Raw genomic sequence first — 23,720 nt, 5'->3', positions numbered from 1 at the left:
TTCTTTTCTTCATTGTATTTCCCCTCTTTAATCCTGCAGTGCTTTGTGTTTATCTGTATTAGACTGTGTATATTAATAGTCTGTTTACTTGCCTGTCTCTACCATTAAACTGTAAACTCTTTGAGGCCAGGAGTTGTGCTTTGCTCCTGGCATAGTGTCTGTCATATTGTGGATACTCAGTAACTTTCAACCAGCAAATGTTTCATGGTGATGTATGGTACCCTGAACCTTACACATTCTCTCTGAAACTGTTTGAGGATGAGCACAAAGGGACAGAACAACTAAATTTGAATGAGTTACTCTGATTGTATCTCTGAATTATAGAATTCAAAATTCTAGGTTAAGAATGCTATTATATAAATCAGGTGAGTGAACTATGCCTGGCCAACTGCCTGTTTATGTAAATAAAGGTGTTTTGAATCACAGCTATGCCCATTTAGTTACCTTTTGTTTGTGAGGCTCTTTTCATACCTATACCTATATGTATTGGTTGGCTACGGCTGCTTTCCTGTAGCATCAGGTAGGCAGATTCAGGTAGTTGGTATAGGGACTCGAAGGCTCAAAAAAAAAAAAAAAAAGCTTGAAATATTTACTTATCTGGCCCTTAATAGAAAAAGTTTTACAACCTTACTTCTATATGAATGAAGGGAATAGTATATTATCTAGAGACAATTATTTCTAAAATGAGCTAACTCCAGAACATTATAAATCAACTATAATAAAAAAAATTTAAAAAATAAAATAACTCCAGGGATGGTATGAGGAGTAAATTAAATGTGTGATTAGTGCCTACCACTGTATCTGGCTTATATTAAATTGTGTCTGTAATTTATTAAATATTATTAAATAATGAAGACAAGTTTAATAACAATAACTTTCTCAATGTTTGGTTGAGCACTCAAAACACTCAGAATGTAAGATATGCTGTTTAACCAAACAGTTAAAAATTTTTTTATGTATTTAAAAACTCCAGGTATTTTCTGTCAAAGAAAACGTGAGAAGGTGGAAGAGATCAAAGCAGGAGAATAGCCATCTGGCTGGTTAGGTACAGAGTTCACATGATCAAGCAGTGTAATTACACCCTTGAATGAATTAGTTGCTGGGGTTGGGGTAACAATACTTGGTCATAGAAGTACTGAATTTGCATTAAAATTGTAACTGAATAAATGTTTATATTCTTTGGCTAAAATACAAAATGTTTTAGGAATTTAGGGCTCCTTAAAATGAGACTTACTTTACGGCCTTAACCTACTCTCAACTTGAGTGGAGTTCCTTTAAGCCTCCAGAAATAAAAAACAAATCTAAACTGTTTTTTTTTTCCCCTTAGACTGTGACAATTCCTCCCAACCCCCCACCCTTAAAAAAACCCCTCCTTATCTTAAAGACTTTAATGTACCTTCTTCTTCTTTTTTTTTTTGTCTTTTGTCTTGTCTTTTTGGGGCTGCACTCACAGCACATGGAGGTTCCCAGGCTAGGGGTCTAATCAGAGCTGTTGCTGCCAGCCTACACCAGAGGCACAGCAACACCAGATCTGAGCCACATCTGCGATCTACACCACAACTCAAGGCAACGCGAGATCCTAAACCCACTGAGGGAGGCCAGGTATCGAACCCGCAACCTCATGGTTCCTAGTCGGATTTGTTTCTGCTGCACCACTATGGTAACTCCCTAATGCACCTTCTTTGATATTCTACCAACACCAACCTGAAGAATGTAGAGAGAGGACAGGAATAGGACATGGGTAAACATAGGCAGATGAAGGGGCTCTATGGCATAGTGGTTAGAAGAGAGGATATGGAGTCAATTGCTTCGAGTTAAAATTTCGGTGCTTTTTACTTGGTAGATGTGTGATTTGGGGAAATTCTTCAGTATCCTAAAGTCTTAGTTTTCTGAACTATAAAATGGGGCTAATAATAGAACTTTCTTCATTAGGTTGTTGTAAGAATTGCATGAGATAATCCATGTGAAATAAAGCCCCAGGCATATAGGAAACAAGTGTTATTTACTATGATAGTGATGATGAAAAGGAAAATTTCCTCCCTCCCTCCTATACAGCTTATTCAAAGTATTATGAGAATCACATTGGCAGAATGATGTGTTTTTTCTGCTTTTCACTTAGTTTTGTTGAGTTCTACATGACATGTTAAAAACTGAAAAGTAAGACAGCAAACCAAATACTTTTTGAGGGCAAGTTTAAGAATTTTAACCTCTTTCTACTAATAATCTTGCCTGTTTTTAATCAGTTCTTGGAATCTCTTTTCTTTACCTATGACTCAAGAAATAAAATTAAATAGGAGGTATAGGGCTATTATCTCCGAAATCTTCAAGATCCAGAAGGACTAACCCTAGAGAGTGAGAAATGATGTGAGTTCCCTGGTGACACAGTGTGTTAAGGATCTTACATTGTCACTGCGGTGACTCGGGTTGCTGCTATGGTATGGGTTTGATCCCTGGCCCAGAAACTTCCACATGCTGTGGAAAAGAAAAGAAAGTCAGAAATGATGGTATCTGCTGGAATTATTGATAAAATATGGTAATTTAAGAATCCCTGGAGTTCCTGTCATGGCACAGTGGTTAAAGAGTCCAACTAGGAACCATGAGGTTGCAGGTTTGGTCCCTGGCCTTGCTCAGTGGGTTAGGGATCCAGCATTGCCGTGAGCTATGGTGTAGGTCGCAGATGCGGCTCAGATCCCATGTGGCTGTGGCTCTGGTGTAGGCCGGCAGCTACAGCTCCGATTGGACCCCTAGCCTGGGAACCTCCATATGCTTCAGGAGCGGCCCTAGAAAAGGCCAAAAAAAAAAAATCTCAAAAATGGTCATATGCTAGCTAAGTGTAAGAATTTAGTGGTTGATGTGTCAAGTCATTTGAAGGTAGAAGTTATGCAAGAATAATAGGGTAAGCATTGAGATACCTGGTATTTTGGAGAAGTAAATTTGTTTTGTATGTTTCAGTTTTTTGAAACCACTTAATTTAAGGGGCCTTCAAGGTCTTTTGGTACAAGTCCCTAACCTCAGGCTAGGTACTCTCTCGTTAATTTTGTTTTGTATATGAGACAACTGAAGCTCAGAGATGAAGTGAATTGTTTAAAGTACCAATGTCTTCATCTTTGTATTTATCGTAACTTCTAATATCTGTATGTCCTCTTCTGATTTGTTAAGGCCTTGCTAAGCTGAAGATCCTTCCCATTGTAAGATATCAGCAGGAAGTGCCTATCACTTCTATACCCAGACATAAATACTATTCATTTTTCTATCCCAGGTACCTAACAGTCTCTCATGTAGTTAGCAGTATACTTGTTGAGTGAATGAATAAAAGAATAAGCTGACATCAGAGTATATAAAAAAGCGTTAACTTTTAACTGTTGTAGATCAAATAGTATTCCATTGTATGGATGTGCACAGTTTGGTTACTTATTCTCCCATTGAAGGACCTCTTGGTTGCCTCTAGTATTTAGTGATTATAAAGAAAGCTACTATGAACATTCATATACAGGTTTTCCATTTCATTTGTGCAAATGTCTAGGAAGCTGATTTCTAGGTCATGTTGTGAATCTGTTTAACTTTGGAAAACATTTTGACTGTTTCTTAGAAAGTAAATGTTCTATTTTGCATTCCCACCAGCAATGATTGAGAGTTCTTGTCCCTTCACATCTTCATCAACATTTGTTATTGTCAATTATCTGGATTTTAATTATTTAAATAAGTGTGTAGTGGTATCTAGTCGTTTTAATCTGCATTTTTATTAGTAATGTTGAGTGTCTTTTTATATGTTTATTTGCCATCCACATTTGCACTATGGTGAAGTGTTTTTTCAGGTCTTTGGCCCATTCGTTTAATTGGATTATTTGTTTTCTCAGTGTTGTGTCTTGAGTTCCTTATATATTTTAGATAAGGTCCTTTATCAGAAATGTGATTTGTTTTCTCCCAAGCAGATATTATGGCTTGTCTTTTCATTCTCTTATACTGCCTTTTACAAAATAAAAGTTTTAAAATTTTGATGAAGTTTAACATCAAATTTCCCTATAATGGATTGTGTTCTTGGTGCTGCATATAAAAACTTCTTACCAACCCTAAAGTCATGTAAATTTCCTTCTGTATGTTAAGAAGTTTTATGATATTACATTTAATATTTAGGCCTATGAGCCAGTTTGAAGTAACTTTTGTATAAGATAGTATGTATTAAGTTTCTTAAATGTTTTTTTTCCAGCACCATTTGTTTAAAGGACTGTCAAGTCCATTGACTTGACTTTGTGCCTTTGTAAAAGTTTAGTTGACCGTATTTGTGAGGTTCTATTTTAGGCTCCCTGTTCTATTGCATTAATTTATGTGTCTGTCCTTTTACCAATACCATACTGTCTTGATTATTGTAGTAAGTCTTAAAGTCAAGTGGTATGAATCCTCCACTCTAGTTCCTTACCTTTTCATAATTTTAGAATAAGCTTGATGATATCTACAAACAGCTGTTTGGGACTTTGGGATTGTATTGATCAAACTGGGGAGAATTGACATCTTAACAATATTGAGTCTTACAATACATAACATGGTATTATTTTTCTTTAGTTTCTTTGTCAGTGTTTCACAGCTTTCCACATATAGGTCCTGCACATATTTTGTTGGAGTTATACCTAAGTACTTTTGGGGGTTTTTTGGTGTTCTCCTGAATTTTTTTTTTTAAGTTTGACATTTCAGTTGCTCTTTGCTAGTACATAGGAATATAGTTGATTTCTGTACATTTGGTCTTGTATCCTGTAACCTTGCTAAACCAACTTTTTTATTTAGTTCAAGGAGTTTTTTCCTTTGTGTTTGTGTTGATTTGGGGTTTTTTGTTTTGGGTAAATTTTCTTCTACCTAAGTAGCCATATTGAAAAAGAGTCGTGAAAAAAGGCATGCTTGGTTTTGTCCATTTCTTAGGGGGACGTGTTCATTCTCTCACCATTAAGTAGGATGGTAACTGTAGGTTTTTCATAGATACCCTCATTTAGTTTAAGGAAGTTCCTTTCTGTTTTTAGTTTGCTGAGAGTTTTATCATTAATAGATGTTGAATTTTAATGAAGGCTTTTTCTGAATCTATTCATAGGACATCTGTTTTTTCTCATTTAGCCAATTGGTATGGTAAATTACATTGATTGATTATGTTGAACTAGTCTATCATTCCTGAAGTGAATCCCACTTGGCGGTAATGTGTTTTTTTATGGGTTTTTTTGTTTTGTTTTTGTTTTTTTTTTATGGTTGAACCCACAACATATGGAATTCCCAGGGCAGGAATTGAATCTGAGCTGCAGCTGTGACCTATGCTGCAGCTGTGGCAATGTGAGATCGTTTAACCCACTGTGCTGGGCTAGGGATCGAACCTACACCTCTGCAGCAGTGTGCTACAGTCAGATTTTTAACCCACTGCACCACAGTGGGGACTCCTGGTGGTAATGTTTTAATTATCTTTTTTATATATTAATTTCCTTGATTTTTTTGCACCTATGTATTGCTTTTTAAAAGTAAAAAATTACCTCAGATTATTTCATAATTTGGAAGATTAACTATATGTATTTAGGACATCAGATAAAAGTCTGAGTCATTTGTAAAATTATACACTTTTAGATAATCATTTAACAAAAAAATGTGAGACTATCCTTTCTTCTAAGAGATGCTCTTTGGAGTTCCTGTCATGGCTCAGCAGAAATGAATTCAACTAGGAACTGTGAGGTTGAAGGTTTGATTCCTGGCTTCGCTCAGTGGGTTAAGGATCTGGCGTTGCTGTGAACTGTAGTATAGGTCACAGATGTGGCTCAGATCTGGTGGTGTTGTGGCTGTGGTGTAGGCTGGCAGCTACAGCTCCAATTAGACCCCTAGACTGGGAACCGCCATATGCCACAGGTGCAGCCCTGAAAAAAAAAAGATTAAAAAAAAAAAAAAAGAGAGAGAGATGCTCTTAAAAGTTCTAGGTTCCTTTGTAATAGTGTGTTTTAGGTTCCTTTTTCTTTTATTGTGTGTTTTAAGTTACTTTTTCTTTTAAACGATTTTTTTTTTTCATCTGGACATTTCAAGCTTATTGTTTTAGTGGATTAAATTAACTTCATTAATATACTTTTTGAGCATTCAGTGATGATTTTCAAATGACTAAAGACTTGGGATGTATTCAATCCAGAATAGAGCTTTAAAGAATGACTTCTGGAATTCCCGTTGTGGCTCAATGGAAACGAATCTGACTGGTATCCATGAGGACATAGGTTTGATCCCCGGCCTTGCTCAGTGGGTTAAGGATCCAGCATTGCTGTGAGCTGTGGTGTAGGTTGCAGATGGCAGCTTGGATCAGGCGGGGCTGTGGCTGTGGTGTAAGCTGGCGTCTACAGCTCCAGTTCGAGCTCCAGTTCAATCCATAGCCTGGGAACCTCCATATGCCATGGGTGTGGCCCTTAAAAAAAAAAAAAGACAATCAATCAATAAATAAAGGATGACTTCCTAAGAAAAACACAGATCTGGTGTTGATTCTGGTAATGAAATCCTCTGCAGAAATCCTCTGCAGAGATATATGTAATGAATCACCAACAATTCTGTGCCAGTGAATATGAAGATATTAATATCATGAGTGAATGGTTTGACAACTCAAATACAGGTATGAAGGGAAGGGATAGGATCACATAGCTCAGAGAATGATAGAAAGCAGCCCTGCGATACCATCATTTTCCCTTCCAGAACAGTACCTAGAGAACTGGAATAGTTTCACTGCTGACATCTGGGTAATGGAGAATTGCTGTGTAGTGCGGTCAGGATTCAGGTGATCCTTTTAGAGTGTAAACATTCACTTCTGTTTAATGAATAAGCATTGAGAATGGATAAGCAATGAGATCCTGCTGTACAGCACTGGGAACTATATGTCTAGTCACTTATGATGCAGCATGATAATGTGAGAAAAAAGAATGTATGTGTGTATGTGTGACTGGGTCACCTTGCTGTGCAGTAGGAAATTGACAGAACACTGTAAACCAGCTATACTGGAAAAAATAAAAATCATTATAAAACTAAATAAATAAATAAAGATTCCTTTCTCCTTATTATCCTATTTTATCACTCCAAAATAAAACTTTTATAATAATACTCAAAACTTAGCCTTGACAAACTAAATTCAGGATTAGTCTAAATTTATGAGCCAAGGTCACAAACACTAGATTAGCTTACTTGTCACATTAAAACACCTTTATGTCTTTTCTTCTCTGAAGCAATGAAGATACCTTGGATTTTTTTGTTGTTGTTTTAAGAGATGAAAACAGGACAAAACACCTTGCACCTATCTTAAGCTGCCGAGAACCTCAAATCTCTTTTCGATTCTACTTTGTCTACTCATAGTTGTCTAGAAGAATATTGTGTTTATTTATTTCCTAGGTCTGCACCCATGACACATGGAGGTTCCAGGCTAGGGGTCTAATAGGAGCTGTAGCCACCAGCCTACGACAGAACCACAGCAACGAGGGATCTGAGCCGCATCTGCGAACTACACACAGCTAATGGCAACACCAGATCCTTAACCCACTGAGCGAGGCCAGGGATCGAACCTGCAACCTCATGGTTCCTAGTTGGATTTGTTTCTGCTGCACCACAACGGGAACTCTGAATATTGTATTTAATACCTATACTGTGACCATAGCCATTTATTCTCATCTTATTAATACCATTAACTAGAAGTAGTGGACCGTTTCTTCTTTGGAGTTTTTTTATATAATATCAGAGCTTAAGTTATTCATATTTGGTATTTGAGAACCTCCTCCCAGAGACCTTTTATTTTTGAACTGTTTTGCCGGAGTTGGGAGATTTGCTTGATTTTTACCCAGATTCCTTGTATATTTTGAACAAGTAGGTTTTTTTTTTTTTTTTTTTTTTTTTTTTTTTTAGGGTAACTTTCAATAAGTATTTCTCTAAATCTCAGTTTCCTTGTGGGCAAAGAACTCATTGGATCATTCCACGTTCTGGAAATGCAAATTAGGTAGGTATATAGAGCACCTACTACAGATCTCAGTGTATATAGTAGGTATTCAGTAAATGGTAGCTATTATAATGATTTACAAATCATTATATGGAATTGCACCAGAAGTTAATTTAATTCCCATTTGGCACTTCTTTCTTTTAAAACAGATCTCATCCATTTACACATATGTCAAAGTCAAGAACTGAATGACAGGGTGCCAGAGAGGTGGCATGATGGCATGACCATTTATTTCAGTACAGTTTGGGGACAAATCTAGCTTTGGGTTTGCCAGAATACCGGGTCTTTTTAGATAGTACCCTCAAAATGTCTTTAGGTATATCTAAGTGCCACATAAGGCCATGTCTTCCTAAGTATTCAAAATGATATAATGCCAAATCTCGTTCTGTGAAAATGGTTTAAAGTTCATTTTTTTTTCTTCACATTTTCTTCCCAAATGTTTCCAAAGATTTTCCAGGATAGTATTCAGCTAAAGGGTTCTTTTCTAGTTAATGTAAGAGAAAAAAGTGTTTCAGCCACTGGCAGGGTTGGGGACTGGTGGGGATGATACTGCTGTGTCTCAGAGCCTAAGAAGGGAAGGGGAAGTAGTCTGTGTAGCTGGATGCCAGAAAAGGGATGTCAGAACTGTACTAGGGTGAAGAGTGCATCAGGTGGGGTGTCGTAGCCTAGAGTAGTATGTCAGAGCCCAAGTGGGGTGGGAAGGGCATTCACACCGGGGATGGGGTAGCTGCACAGATATGAAGTTGGCTACATACAGAAGGATGGTGGATTGATAAAGTAGAATATTGAGGATAATGGAGATCAGACATATCACTTTAAGAGAAAGGAGTTCCAAATTTGGGAAGGAAGAGAACTACAGTGAACCTTATGGTATTGGATTGGAATATTGTGGTGGTTTCAAATTTTACGAATTTTAAAAGTAATGAAAAAAAAAACTATGAATATAGTTTGAAAAATAACTTAAAAACAAAAAATATTTCAGTTTATAAATGGGACCAAACATTATTTCTATACCTCTTAAAAATGACTGCCAACATTTACTAAGCTTTGGAAACAACCATGTGATTTTTGGAAAAAATCATGTGATTTTTTTTAAAGCCAATCCTAAAAGCTTAAGGAAAAACTTTGGCTTCTGAATTTGCAACTTAGCATGAATTGACTAGTATAAAATCTAAAATAAAATCCTCTAAATAGATCTAATATACACAAAAACTTCTTAAGTATGTAATAGAGGTTTTTAAAGAAAAGACAAGGAAAACATCAGAACATAAATGGTTTACCTGACAACTTGAATTACAGTTTGGACTGTGAACTCCCTGATATCCCAAGCAAAAAGTTACATATGGTGATTTTAATTTTGGGTCCCTAAAATTTTCAGGTTTATATGTAAATTTGTCTGTGTCCGCATGTTTTTCTGAAGAAAGAATGCATAGTTTTCATCAAATTTTCAAAAGAGTATGTGATCCAAAAAAGATGGAACTGTTGTATTATATTTTTAAAAGAAGGGTGGGTAAAAGAACCTGAGGAGGCTCTATAAATTCATTTTTTAGGAATCTTTTGCAACCTACATTAATGGAGCATGTGTTACAGGGTTAAATTTATGTCTTAGGTTAAGTTTCAAGTCTGTGGGGGATTAAAATTTTATTGATTGCCTTTTATGTGAAGAAAAGGTCTTGCACATTAATTCATTTCATTCTCACCGCATTTATACAAAGTAAATATAATTCCTGTTTTACTGGTGAGGAAACTGAGACTCAGATTCAAAAAGCTTGCCAAAGATTACAAATCAAAGTAAGAAAGTAAGTTAGGTGATCTTTTTGCTCTTCCAAAGCTTACCCAAGGTTATAGAGCAAAGTAAGAAAGTAAGTAGGTGATCTTTCCTGCTTTTCCATATGTCCAACTGAGTGCCTGTGATGTACTGTATTGCACAGGTGCTAGTGCCATAATGTTGAACACAACAGACCTTTGCCCAGTGCCCCCCTCTCTCAAAAAGAAGGTAAGAAAAGTAAGTATATAGAATAATACAACTGGTGTGACTTCATCCAATTTTAAAGCAAGTGAGAATGTATTTCAGATCTTCTCCATAGTGGTCCATTTTCTCTTTTAAGAATGCTAGGAATGCTTTATTGAATTTCCTTAGCCTTCCAGTATCCTTATGGGAAAACATCTATTGTACAAATGCATAAGCAGGGCTGAGTATAAATATCATTGTTTCCTTAATGAGTTTATCAACGGGATCACTTTAGGGTGAGGTTTTCTAATGCTTGATATTACACAGTAGTCAGCAGTCTGCATTTTATAAAGAAAAAAAAAAGCAATTTTTAAAGCTACATGTATATTCATTACATTTTCCTTGAGAATACTTAATTTCTTTTCCTCCCTTTCAGGGATTTTAAAAAATAGGTGAAATTTTGGGTCTTTTTGGGTAGCAAGGACATGCTTTGTGGTGCCAAAATGGAGAAAGAGAGAGAGATGAATACTCTCAGGATCCGGAATGTCTGGCAACGCTGCCCTAGAGGCTACACACCACAGCTACAGATGCACAGGGTTTCCCATCAGGGCATTTGTTCTGAAGGGGGAGGACTCTTGTGGAAACAACTAGGCTTAGAGAATTGTGAAGCTGCTTTTAGAAGAGGTCGAGCTGGGAAGTGAAGTGCTCTGCTTTAACACTGTGGCTGAGAAGATGTTGATGTTATTCTAATTATGAGCCCTCAAGAGAAGGTGTGGAGCTGGTGCAGGACATGACAATGACAACAAAATGTTTTATAATCTCATCATACAAGTCAAAGAGAAGAGTGAGTTTCAAAAAATGTGAATGCATGTTTAAAACTAGTGGGAAATTTTTTTTCGCTTTGTGTTTTTGTTCTTGTACTCTTGAATAAAAGAATTTTCCTGTTAGATCAGTGCCTCCAACACTGATAACTGGTACCTTGAAATCTAGTTTAATTAGATTTAGCACATGTCAATGAAGTCTTTTTTCTAAGAAATTTTATTTTTTAGGGTCGCATCCATGGCTTGTGGAAGTTCCCAGGCTAGGGGTCAGTCGGAGCTGCAGCCACCAGCCTGCACCACAGCCACAGCCACTCCAGATCCAAGCCGCATCTGTGATCTATACCACAACTTACGGCAATGCCAGACCCTAACCCACTGAGCAAGGCTAGGTATTGAACCCGTGTCCTCAGGGATACTAGTCAGGTTCGTTACCACTGAGCCATGATGGGAACTCCTCTAAGAAATTTTATTCTTTTCATATTGTATGATAATGAGGATGTGCTCTAAATGATTATCATACAAGTTTGAAGCACAGCTAGGCTTTTTAAGCTGAAAAACCTAGGTTCAGGTGCTTTTTTCATTACCTGTCAGTTCTGTTACCTTGAGCAAGTTTTTTATCCTCTCAGCTTCATCTTTGAGTTGAAGATAGTATGAGTAACGACTTCCTCCTAGGGCTGTTACAAGGATTATATTGAGTATATGTGAAACTGTCGATATAGTAACATATTAAGGTTATGTAACAAGCCTTTAAAAATTTTTTAGAAAGTGGTGAAGATAAATATGTTTTCTCTCAACTTAAAAATACTTGATTTTCTAAAATCCTCTACAGTAAACCAGCCTCCTTGCCACCCTTACATCTTTCCCTGAAGTTGCTGTAAGAGCTCCCTGACATTTAGATACCTACTTAGTTTAAAGTTACAAGGCGAAATTAGGATTTAAATATCACATCAGCAATATGAGCATCCATTTTGCATTTACATGCATTGGTACATAGAACACAATATTAGTCAAAATAGCTCTAGAGACTTGGATAATTTCAAAGAAACACTTTTAAAGTCATACTCTTTGGGAGTTCCCGTGTGGCACAGTAGGTTAAGGATCTGGCATTGTCATTGCTGTGGCTCGGGTCGCTGCTGTGACTAGGGTTCCATTCCTGAAATGGGAGCTTCTGTGTGTGGTAGGTACAACCAAAAAAAAAAAGTCAAATCTTTGGTGTCACAGAAGTAAAGAGGCTTTTCACTGTGTACAGTTTCATTAGATGCTGTTATGACTATAATTTTTTTTAATGAAATGAAACTTGGCTGTTGAATCCTGCCAAAGTGCAAGAAAAGCTTTGATTTGGGCTTTATGAAACAGTGAAGGTATTTTTTAAAACCTGAATTTTAGAGCTTTCTCTCGTGACTCAGTGGTTAAGGATCTGACGTTGTTAGTATTGTGGCTCGAGCTCAGTCCCTGGCCCGGGAACTTCTGCATGCTACGGGCACCACCAAAAAAAATTTTTTTTGAGAAAATAAAAAGATGTAATAAATGACTGTCAAAACTAAAGTCCTTAGTGATTTTATATTTTTTATTTATAAAAAAACCCCATGAATTTTAAATAAGTTAATAAACAGCAACCAGGTTATGAATTGCAAGTTTTTCTTAGAGTTAAGAAACTATACTTAGCAATGGCTCTCTCACCCTCCATATCTTTGTTTTTGAAGCTTTGATAAAGATTTTTTTTTTATCAGGGCAGTGCATTTTGTAGACTGTTTAGCCTGTTAGCCAGTTTTTTATACACTGAGTGAAACATACGTACAATTAATTTCCTCTTTTTCACCATCTAGTAAATAAGTAAATATAGGGAGTTCCCATCATGGCTCAGTGGTTAATGAATCCGACTAGGAACCATGAGGTTGCGGGTTCGACTCCTGGCCTTGCTCAGTGGGTTAAAGAGCCGGTGTTGCCGTGAGCTGTGGTATAGGTCGCAGACGCGGCTCGGATCCCAAGTTGCTGTGGCTCTGGCGTAGGCTGGGTGGCTACAGCTCCGATTTGACCCCTAGCCTGGGAACCTCCATATGCTGTGAGAACAGCCCAAGAAATGGCAAAAAGAAAAGAAGTAAATATAACTAACTCAATGCCTGTCAGAATATTTGGCTCACCGTAGGATTTCCTCAAAGGGAACTTAGAGAAGGCTTCATGGGAGCATTGGCATCTGGGCTGTTAAGATCATGGTAATCTTGGCTGTAGGAAGAGTTAGAAGGGCATTCCAGTGTGAGAGAGGTCTAAGAGCCTAGGCCCAGTGGTAATGGATACCACTCGAATGTTGTCCGTTGTTTACAAACCATCCAGTTCTTCTGAGCTGCTGTTAACACAGTGTGGCTCTAAAGACATTGCTAGCAAGATAACTACCTTCCTTTAGGATACTTAAAATAAAAGGAAACATCCCCCTGAGATTTGGTTTGTCATTTGAGATAGGCCAATCAATGAGAACATCAAAGATAGGTTGAATAGCAAAGGTAAGGAGCTTACCTTCTCCGAGCCTTAATTTCTTCATCTTTAAAAATGAAGCCAGTAAATGGAGTTCCCATTGTGGTTCATTAAAGAACCTGATTAGTATCCATGAGGACACGGGTTCAATCCCTGGCCTCGTTCAGTGGGTTAAGGATCCAGTGTTACCTTGAGCTGAAGTGTAGGTTGCAGACATGGCTTAGATCTGGTGTTTCTGTGTCTGTGGCATAGGCTGGCAGCTGCAACTCTAATTTGACCCCTAGCCTGGGAACTTACATATGCTGCAGGTATGGCCCTAAAAAGAAAAAAAAAAGTCAATAAATAAATAAGTAGAATGTGTGGTACTTTGAGGACTAAATGAAGTAATGTATATGAAGAGCCTGGTACATAGAAGTCACTATTCTTTTGGTGGTACTGATAATGGTGGTTGTAATGAAAATAATAATACATTGTTTGGAGTGAACACATTTTGTTATCTGAAAGACTTTATGGCGCGTCACTGTATAACAGCTTTATGAGTGTTTCTGACTCTGCTGTCAATCACACATACTTCACAGTACAATTTGTATAATGTAAATACAACTTTGCTTTTCTTATTTCATGATAAAAGTTTTTACTCTGAATACTTTTATATAACATATAGAGGGTTAACTGCACATTCCAAAGATTCACCATATTAGACACCATGAAGTATAAATGGCACTTTACAGAAGTGTTTTATAGGAATATTTAATTCTTTCCTTATCCCTTATCCCAGCCTCCCTAGAATTCTCAGCTGCTGATCAAGTTCAAATTTGTCCAAATTACAAGATCTTTCTAAGAGAATTGATTAAGCCAAGAATTTTATTATAAGAGGCTTCAGAGATAAGATTACTTGGGCCTTAGTGAGACTTGTTTACACAGGTTATTGGTGCCCAAACTGAGAATCAGTGTGATTCTTCTCTCCTGGGCTAGGACTCTTTCTTTGGTATGTACCAGCTGAAAGCACAAGTCCTGTTAGAAATATTTCATGAAGGAGTGATTTTTAAGTTTTAACAGCTTTTAGCAAGTTTTAACAGGTTTTTAAAAATCTAATTCACATACTATACAACTCACCCATTGAAACTATACAATTTTATGACTTTTTACTATATTCAGAGTTTTGTAACCATCACCACACAGTTAATTTTAGAACACTTTTATTACCACAAAAAGAAACCCCCATACATCTTAACCATTTCTGCCCAGTCTCCCCATTGCCCCCACCCTAGGCAACTAACCTAGTTTCTGTCTTTATAGATTTGCATATTCAGGACATTTTATGTAAACCAAATCATAAAATATGTGGTCCTTTGTGACTACCTTCTTTAATGTAGCAAACTGTTATCAAGATTATACTTTGTGTTGTATATCAGTATTTCCTTTTTTACTACCAAATAGTATTTCATTATAAAGATATATTACATTTTATATATCCATTCATCAGTTGATAGACATTTGAGTTGTTTCTAACTTTTTGATACTGTGAATAATACTACTCTGAGTATCTGTGACAAGTTTTTGTATGAATATATGTTTTATTTCTCTTGGGTATATACCTAGGAGTGGAATTGTTGGATCATGTGTTAACTCTGTTTGATCCTTTGAGGAACTGCCAAACCATTTACCAAGGAGATTGCACCATTTTACGTTCCCACCAATCATCTAGTAATTTTCTCCACATTCTCACCAACTCTAGTTATTTATCTGACTCTTTTATTATAGATATTCTAGTTAGGTGTGAAGTGATATCTCATTGCGTGTTTGATTTGCATTTCCTTAATGGCTAATGATGTTGAGCATCTTTTCATGTGCATATTTGTACACATTTGTGCATCTTTTGAGAAATGTCTATTCAGGTCCTTTGCCCATTTTTAAATTGGGTTTTCTCTCTAATATTTAGTTACAATAGTGCTTTACATAATCAGGTACAAGTCCCTTTTTTTTTTTTAGGGCCATACTCGCAGCATATGGAGCTTCCCAGGCTAGGGGTGGAATTGGAGCCATAGTCATTGACCTGTGCCATAACCACAGCAATGTCAGATCCAAGCCGTGTCTGCAACTTACACCACAGCTCACGGCAATGCCGAATCCTTAACCCACTGAGCAAGGCCAGGGATTGAACCTGAGTTTTCATGGCTACTAGTCAGGTTTGTTAGTGCTGAGCCACAACAGGAACTCCAGCTCTTACATTTAGATCCTTGATCTATCTAGTCAATTTTTGCATATGGTGTGAGGAGGAATTCAACTTCACTCTTTGGCATGTTGATACCCACCTATACCATTACACTCTTTTTTTTTTTTTTTTGTCTTTTTAGGGCCACACCATGGCATATGGAGGTTCTCAGGTTAGGGGTCGAATTGGAGCTGTAGCCGCCATTCTGCTCCAGAGCCACAGCAATGAGAGATCCGAGCCGCACCTACCACCTACACCACAGCTCTTGGCAATGCCGGATTCTTAACCCACTGAGTGAGGCCAGGAATTGAACCTGTGTCCTCATGGATGCTAGTTGGGTTCATTATCCCCTGAGTCACGACAGGAACTCCATCATTACATTCTTTTTGGAAAGACTATTGAGTTGTCTTGGCAAGGGAAATGATTCTTAAACATTGCTTTAAAAGGAGAGATGTCAGTGACAAATGAAAGTGTTCTAATCTGGCTTCTAGGTAAGTTATGTTTAGATCAGAGAGTCCTTTGCTCATGGCAGGCAATTGGAAACCATTCCTCTTCTGCTAAGGAGGAATTACAATATCAAATTGGAAAATGAAGTTGTAGTGTTAGAAGTCTGTCAAGAAATGACCTGGTGATCTAGTGGTTAAGGATCTGGTGTTATCCCTGCTGTGGAGAGTGTCACTGATATGGCGAGAGTTCTATCCCTGGCCCAGGAATGTCTGCATGCTGCAGGTACAGCCAAAACCAAACCAAAACAAAACAAATGATCTGATGGCCGTGATTTTTTTTATCATGGAAAGAATGTTAAGGAAGAGTCAGGATTCCTTGGTTCTAATCTTGACATACACTATGTATGTGACTTTGAATAAGTCAACCTTCAGAATAGTAGCTGACATTTAGGCCCCACCATATTCAGAACCATGTGCAAGCTTCAACCTCCTTTTTTTGTAAAATGGAGATTTCTGTCAAATTAATTACCTCAAGCACTTCTGTAAAGAGCCATGTACATAAAAGGGATTATTCTTAAAATTTGGTTTTATTCATGTAGTAGTAGAGTGGCAGCAGCAGCATCTGAAAATATGTGTGTCTGTCCTCAAAACAATTCTGAAAGATGTGCTGTATCCTTACTTTGATTATGAAGAAACTGATGTTCAGTGGTTTTGAAAGTTGTACAAGAGTTCCTGTCGTGGCTTAGTGGTAATGAATCTGACTAGGATCCATGATGATGAGGTTCAATCCCTGGCCCTGCTCTGTGGGTTAAGGATCTGGCATTGCTGTGAGTTGTGGTGTGGCTCACAGATGCTGCTCGGATCCTTTGTTGCTGTGGCTGCGGCTGTGGCCAGCAGGTACAGATTTGACCCCTAGCCTGGGAACCTCCACATGCCATGGGTGTGGCCCTAAAAAGACAGAAAGGAAGGAAGGCAGGCAGGCAGAAAATTGTGCAGTTAGTAATCCATAGAGTAGTGATTCTGATCCAGTTCTGCATGATTTCTTTATACCACCTTGACTTTGGCTGGAAAGATAGTAGATCCTGGTGGGTGGAGTAGGAGGAGGGAATATGGTAGCACCAATGAAATTTAATTTATTAGACACCAAAGCTTAAGCTGTAATTCTGAAGGGGTGATTAGTCCTGAGATTGGTGATCTCAGAGGTGAGGTGGGACAGTACCATCTGAGATTGGTGATCTCAGAGGTGAGGTGGGACAGTACCATATGTTTATAGGTCAAAAGTATATCCCATTAGCTTAACTTATACATACCAGAAGAGCTAAATGTTATGAAGCATGGTCATATAATAGTTTATCCATGTATCTGCTGGAATCTTAAGAGATTTTTCTTCAAGAGACAAAGGAAAGACAGAACACCAGAGAGGTAAAGAAGTCTGGAAAGCAGAGGTAAGTGCAAGAGGCCAAAATTGTACAGTAGCTTGTGAAGATGGGTGAACATTGCATTGAATCATGAGGAGGTGACTTCTTAGAATTAATTCTCATACTCATGGCCTTTGAGGACCCTTCTCACCCGACCAGCAAAGTGCTTATAGTTAATTCCAAATGCTGTGGAACTAAGCAGATCTTGAGTGCTTCAAAGCTCTGCTCTTTCAGCTCCTTCCCGGGGTTGAATTGAAAACTACTATTTGGAAATACAAGACTAATAGACCAGGAAAAGAGTAAAAGAAAAGAGCAGAATGGTTTTTTTCCTTGGTTGATCCTCTGCCATTATCTTCGTGATGACAGGTACAAAGTTCAAGCTTTAGTTGTTATCCTGCTGCTGCTACTAAATTAATAAGCAGTGGACATGCTTCTCTTTGCTGGAGTTTAGCTATTGGCGATGTTGTCAGCTGGCACAGGGGAAACAAAGAACTTTGAACTCCAATTCTGATTTGCAGACTTTCAGTTTCTGTGTAGAAATCCATAGCGGTTGGTGTTTATGAAAATAGATCTGTGAGGAAATATGAAGACAAAAAGCATATAATTGGGTCTGTACTTTATGTGATGAAGCACTGGAAAATGAAGTAAGAGTCTCAGGTCACAAAGGCCTGAACCATTTTCATTTATAATACCATGCTTCTTAGAAATGGCAGAAGTGGGATTCAGAAGAAAAGTTGAGAGACATTTGAGATAAAGGTGATGGCTCTGTTCTAATTTTGTATGTTCACGTGTATTTAATAAATGATGGGGAGTAGGAAAAGAGGAAACCAGAGGTTTAATTTCTAGATCTAGTTGACCTCTCTCCTATTTAGTATTTAAGAGCAGGGAATCTGAAATTAGACTGCCTAGGTTTCCAGCGTCTTTCTTCCTTTCACTGTCTTATGCAACAAGGTGGTGCCAGACTTCTTATCCCTTGTGAACACAGGGCATCGAATCTTTTTGGTGTGAAGGCAAACTAGAATTGGGAAAAAATTTTTATTAGGCTGTTACTACATGGAGATTATAAGCTTATTGACAGACTACTTAGCACTGAGCTCAACCTTGTGTGTACTTTGTTTTCAGTAAAAAAACCCAGATTAGGAAGTTCCCATTGTGGCTCAATGCTAACAAACCCAACTAGTATTCATGAGGTTGTGGGTTTGATCGCTGGCCCCCACTCAGTGGGTTAAGGATCCAGTGGTGTGGTGAGCTGTGGTGTAGGTCCCAGACACAGCTCAGATCCTGCATTGCTGTGACTGTGGCATAGGCCAGCAGCTACAGCTCCAATTCAACCCCTAGCCTGGGAACCTCCATATGCTGCAGGTGTGGCCTTAAAAAGCAAAAACAAAACAAAACAGAAACAACAAAAAACAAAAAACAAAACAGATTAGATCCTTGATATTTAATAATAATATGCTAATGGATATGCTACCTATTTGTCCCTCAGACATTCCTAGCCCTCTTCCAGTATCAAGTGAGATTAGCAAAAACTGCAGGCCTCAACTGTGTTGTTTTAGCTCTTAAAGAAATGCATTCATTCATCTTTGGTTTTATTTATTTATTTATTTTTTGCTATTTCTTGGGCCGCTCCTGTGGCATGTGGAGGTTCCCAGTCTAGGGTTTGAATCGGAGCTGTAGCCACCAGCCTACGCCAGAACCACAGCAACTCAGGATCTGAGCCGTGTCTGCGACCTATTCCACAGCTCACGGCAATGCTGGATCGTTACCCACTGAGCAAGGGCAGGGATCAAACCCGCAACATCATGGTTCCTAGTTGGATTCGTTAACCACTGCGTCACGACGGGAACTCCGCATCTTTGGTTTTATAATAAGCCCTTGACTTTTGTTATATTTGGATATAATACGCACCTACAAATAATGTTTTCCTATCTTTTGTATTAATCATTGTAAAAGATTTCAGTTATTAGTACATTTTTCTTATATAAAAATCCACATGCAAAATTCTCCGATTAAATATGCTGATAACTTCTTGAGCATTTTTTTTTAAACAGCTAACAAAAAAGTATAACATATTTCCATTTTTGCTTTGGTTGCCAGAAAATTCAAAAGTATTCTTTAAAAAGTTTTTTTTTTATTAAAGTATAGTTGATTTACAGTATTGTGTCAGTTTCTGCTGTACAGCAAAGTGACCCAGTCATTCATATATATACAGAAATTCTAAAGTACTCAATTGCAGTGACTAGCCTTAGTTTGTGTTTCTAATTCAGTTACCTGTTTCATGTATCCCAATATATCTTTTGTTCTTTAATTATAACTTTCATTGTTTATTAAAAATGTATAAATTTTATAAAACATATCAAGTTCTTTTTTTGGAAATAAGGTAGATTATGAATTAGTAACTGGTATTACAGCAGAATTATGTAATAACATATAGAAATCCATTCCAGGCCTCAGTTTCCTAGTTATTATAGCACCTGATCAGAAATGTTTCTTTTGAAACAGTAGTATAATATTATAACTGAGGAGCCAAATGTGGAAGTTAAAAACACTTTCTTTAGAGAAACAAATACAGTTCTGGATTTTTGTTTGATTGTTTTCTTACCCTAAGACATATGATTATGACCAGTGTTTTTTAGCTGTGGCTTTGTTAGACTCTTGGTGATAGTGAAACTGTTGTGAGTAATCCATATGTCCTATATGTATTTTATTAAAACTATAATCTCTATCATCTGAAGGTTTGTATACTTTTTAACCTTTCAGTATGACTAGATATTGATGATGTTATTGAATTAGCAAATTTGGTAGGCATTACAGTGATATTTTATTTAGGAGAATGGCCTTAAATTTTGGAGATATATGCTGAAGTATTTTGGTATAGAGTATCATATGTAATTTACTCTAAGTGACTTAGCTGTGTGTCTGTGTGTGTGCGCACGTGTGCACGCGCACGTGTGGGTTTAAAGTAAAAGGTTAGTAGTTGTTGAGTCCAGGTGTTGGATATATGGGTTCCTTGTAACATTCTTTCTACGTTTTCTCTATATTTGAAAATTTTTATAATTAAAAGTAAAAAGCAGACAGTGTGCTAAGACTTGAAAATAGTCAGTACTTGGTCCAACCTTAACTTTTTAAAGGAGGAGACATTTCATCAGAATGATTCAACTTCATAGACTTGTTTTTGCCTAAGATTACACTGGTAGCATAAGCAGATAAGTAACCTAAGTATTAGACAGCTGTGTGCTAAAATTACTGCTGTCATCTTTTCTATCTTAAATGACTCTCCACATTCTGGCAGGCTACCTAGGGGAAATAGCTATGTTCTGCCAGTCTATATAGATGCAGAGGAGTCAGTAGAATTGATAGTTTGAGATTCATGCTGGTACAAAATGAACGCAATGATCCTGGAGTATGTTACCTCCCACTTTCTTGTAAGAGATTTGTAGCCTTGATCCAGATGACCTGGAAGACTTCTGGGTTATTAATAAGGTTGGAAAGAGAGATTCCCTACTCTTCTCCGTACCAAGTCATATGAAAACCAGCAGAAGACGGTGTATAATGAGTTAAATCCCCATTTCTGCTTTCACCATAGTATGCCGCTTGAGATCTACAGACAAGAGCAAGTCTTTTGGTCCTACTCAATATATCCCACCCAGAATTTCTTTTCTTTCTTTTAGGGCTGCACCTGCAGTAAATGGAGGTTCCCAGGCTAGGGGTCCAATCAGAGCTGTAGCCACTGGCCTACACCAGATCCATAGTAACATGAGATCTGAGCTGCGTCTGTGACCTACACCACAGCTCACGGCAACGCCGGATCCTTAACCCACTGATTGAGGCCAGGGATTGAACCCACGTCTTCATGGATGCTAGTCAGGTTCGTTAACCTCTGAGCCATAACAGGAACTCCACCACCCATAATTTTTAAGAGCATTAGTTCCCACCTCTGAGTAGAATCATTGCCAGGCTATATGTGCCAAATAACCTGCTGTACTATATTGCGGCGGGTGATGTAGGGGAAAGGAGAGGGCTCATAGACAGCTACAGCTCTCCTTAGAATCTTGACTCATGAGATCCTTTCCTAGGATATACCAGAAATGAGGCTGCTCATCAGCTTTCTCACACATGCTAACATTCACTCACTCCCTCATGTGCTTACTTTTAAAATGTACTTGAACCTTCCTAACTACTGGTTCTCTTAACCTTCTTAAATACAGATTTTTGTTGTATGTATGTTTAGCTAACGCATTTTCAGAATATTATTCTTTCATTAGACATTGAAGTGTTCACAATGAAACTAGTGTATATGTTCTTAGAAGTTATTTTCTTTTTGCTTTTGTGTTACAAAATATTTTATACAAACAGAAACAAAGAGAAAAATTCCCTTGTGGCTCGGTGGGTTAAGGATCCAATTGTTATTGCTGCGGCACAGTTTTGATCGGCACAGTTTTGATCTCTGGCCCCGGCACTTCTGCATACCGCGGAAGTGTCCCCGCCCCGAAAGGAAAGGAAAGGGAAAGGGAGAAGGAAGGAAAGGAAGGAAGGACAGAAGAATAGCATAAACACCCAAGGACCATTACCAGACTTTTTCAGACGTACTCTTTGGCTATGTTTGCTTCACATAGTGTTTATTTTTTATGTACTACTCCTCAATCCATTTCTCCCTTCTTTAGAGATAACTACTGTTTGTCATGAACGTGTATGTTTGTGTACTTGTATTGCATATGCATGTATCCATAAATAATATATAGTGTTATTTTACGTAGTTTTAAATTTTATGTGAATGATTCTGTGTGTATGTGTGTAAATTCTGTAACTTATGTTATTTTACTCAGTATCTTGCCTTTGAAATTTATTCACATTGATACAGATAATTTGGATATTTTTATTTTAAATTGTCACATAATGTTCTTTTGTATGACTATACCATTATTTAGATAGATTCTCCTGTTAATGAATATGGAATATATTTTTAATATATCATTGTTTCATAAAACAGTACTGAAATGAATGTTCTTGAACATGTCTCCTTGCACAGATGTATAAATACCAGTTTCTCTAGTATATATGCCTGGGAAGAAATTACTGGGTTGTATAGTGTATTCATCTTCAGTTTAACTAGACATTGCCAGATAACTATTCAGAGTGATTGTACCAATTTAAGCTTCTGTAAACAGTGTACGAAAATTCCCAATGCTTCACGTTTTTACAGACACTTGAAATTTTGCCTTTCCGTGGCTGTGAGACAGTAATCTAAACAGCTAATTTCTTCATAGTTAATTTGCCTGTGTGGGCAAAGCTTATGAAAAGCTGGTGGAGCTGATTAACACTCTAGAATTTTCTCTCAGGAAATATCAGTGCTTGATTTTGCAATTGGTTAGTAGGCTGCTCTGAAAGAAATGCTGCCTGCTAGTGAAATTTTTTTTTTATTTTAAAGAGCATAAAAAACCTTCTTCAATGAATTCTTTTTAAGGATAACCTTGAGGGAAATTTTTCCCATAGGGCATTTTCGCTTTCCAAACTTATCCTTGTCATTCCAGTTTCCTCTTATGATTCTCTTAGCCCTTTGACCAGTGATCAATCAAGGCATGAAAGTATATGTCAGGACCTTACCTTCATTGCTAAATTATATCTGACAGCAGAATATACCCATATCTACTAAGTAACCAGCTTCCATGGGTTTGTTGCTATCATTCTGTTTACTCTAGTAATGAAACTGAATCTGTTTCTTAGGAGCCAAAGTAAGAAAGCAGAGAATATCCCACTAATGAGTTGAAGCAGCTACCTCATAATTATCTGGTGACTTCTCTAGAGAAAGGGTATAAAGAATATGCTATTTCATGTATACTGCACTTAAATGATTGCTACTTCTGCTGGATTGTATTCTAGTTATCTATTGCTGTGTATCAAATAGCCTCAAAATTAAGTGGTTTAAGATTACAGTTCTAGGTAAGATGGAACCAGCATACTTCACCTGGTCTCCCCCACCGAATGTAGCTATAAAACCTGGCATAGAGCAGGAAGATTGTAACAGGTGAATCAGGAAGGGAGAGCAGATTTTGAAATACTGCAGAACTAGGGTTGAAATTATAATTTTTCTCTCTCTGGCACTCCCACGCCTGAATTCAACACAGCCTAAAAGCCAAAAGTGGACATCCAATATGAATAGAGAGTACTCCAAGAGAAGCCATCAGTTCTGGTGCAAGAAATAGGAAAGGGATATCCTGGAGTTCCCGTCATGGCTCAGCAGCAACAAACCTGACTAGTATACACAAGGACGTGGGTTCAATCCCTGGCCTCACTCAGTGGGTGAAGGATCTGGCATTGCTGTGAGCTACGGTGTGGGTACCAAACGTCAGTCAGATCCTGTGTTCCTGTGGCTGTAGCGTAGGCCAACAGCTACAGCTCCAATTTGACCCCTAGCCTGGGAACTT

The 23,720-nt window shown here is 37.6% G+C and overlaps 1 protein-coding gene and 1 long non-coding RNA gene across 2 annotated transcripts in view; one reads left to right on the top strand and one right to left on the bottom strand.

The window, feature by feature from the left end:
- Positions 1–23,720, top strand: part of TMCC1 (transmembrane and coiled-coil domain family 1) — a gene marked incomplete at its 5' end in the record, with an annotated part of 184,717 nt that overhangs the window by 76,200 nt on the left and 84,797 nt on the right.
- Positions 911–5,912, bottom strand: LOC146397435 (uncharacterized). Its single transcript, XR_014823851.1, has 2 exons — positions 2,758–5,912; positions 911–1,441 (listed from the first exon to the last, which is right to left on the bottom strand). It is a non-coding gene; the product is annotated as an uncharacterized LOC146397435 (long non-coding RNA).

This window comes from Sus scrofa, chromosome 13 (assembly GCF_054392235.1).
Source record: "Sus scrofa isolate SSC_HxYL_T2T_F1_AM1 chromosome 13, Sscrofa_HxYL_maternal_Yorkshire_Landrace_v2.0, whole genome shotgun sequence".
Taxonomy (NCBI): Eukaryota; Metazoa; Chordata; class Mammalia; order Artiodactyla; family Suidae; genus Sus; species Sus scrofa.
The sequence above is the reverse complement of the archived record's forward strand: the minus strand, read 5'-3'. Positions and strand labels throughout refer to the sequence as shown.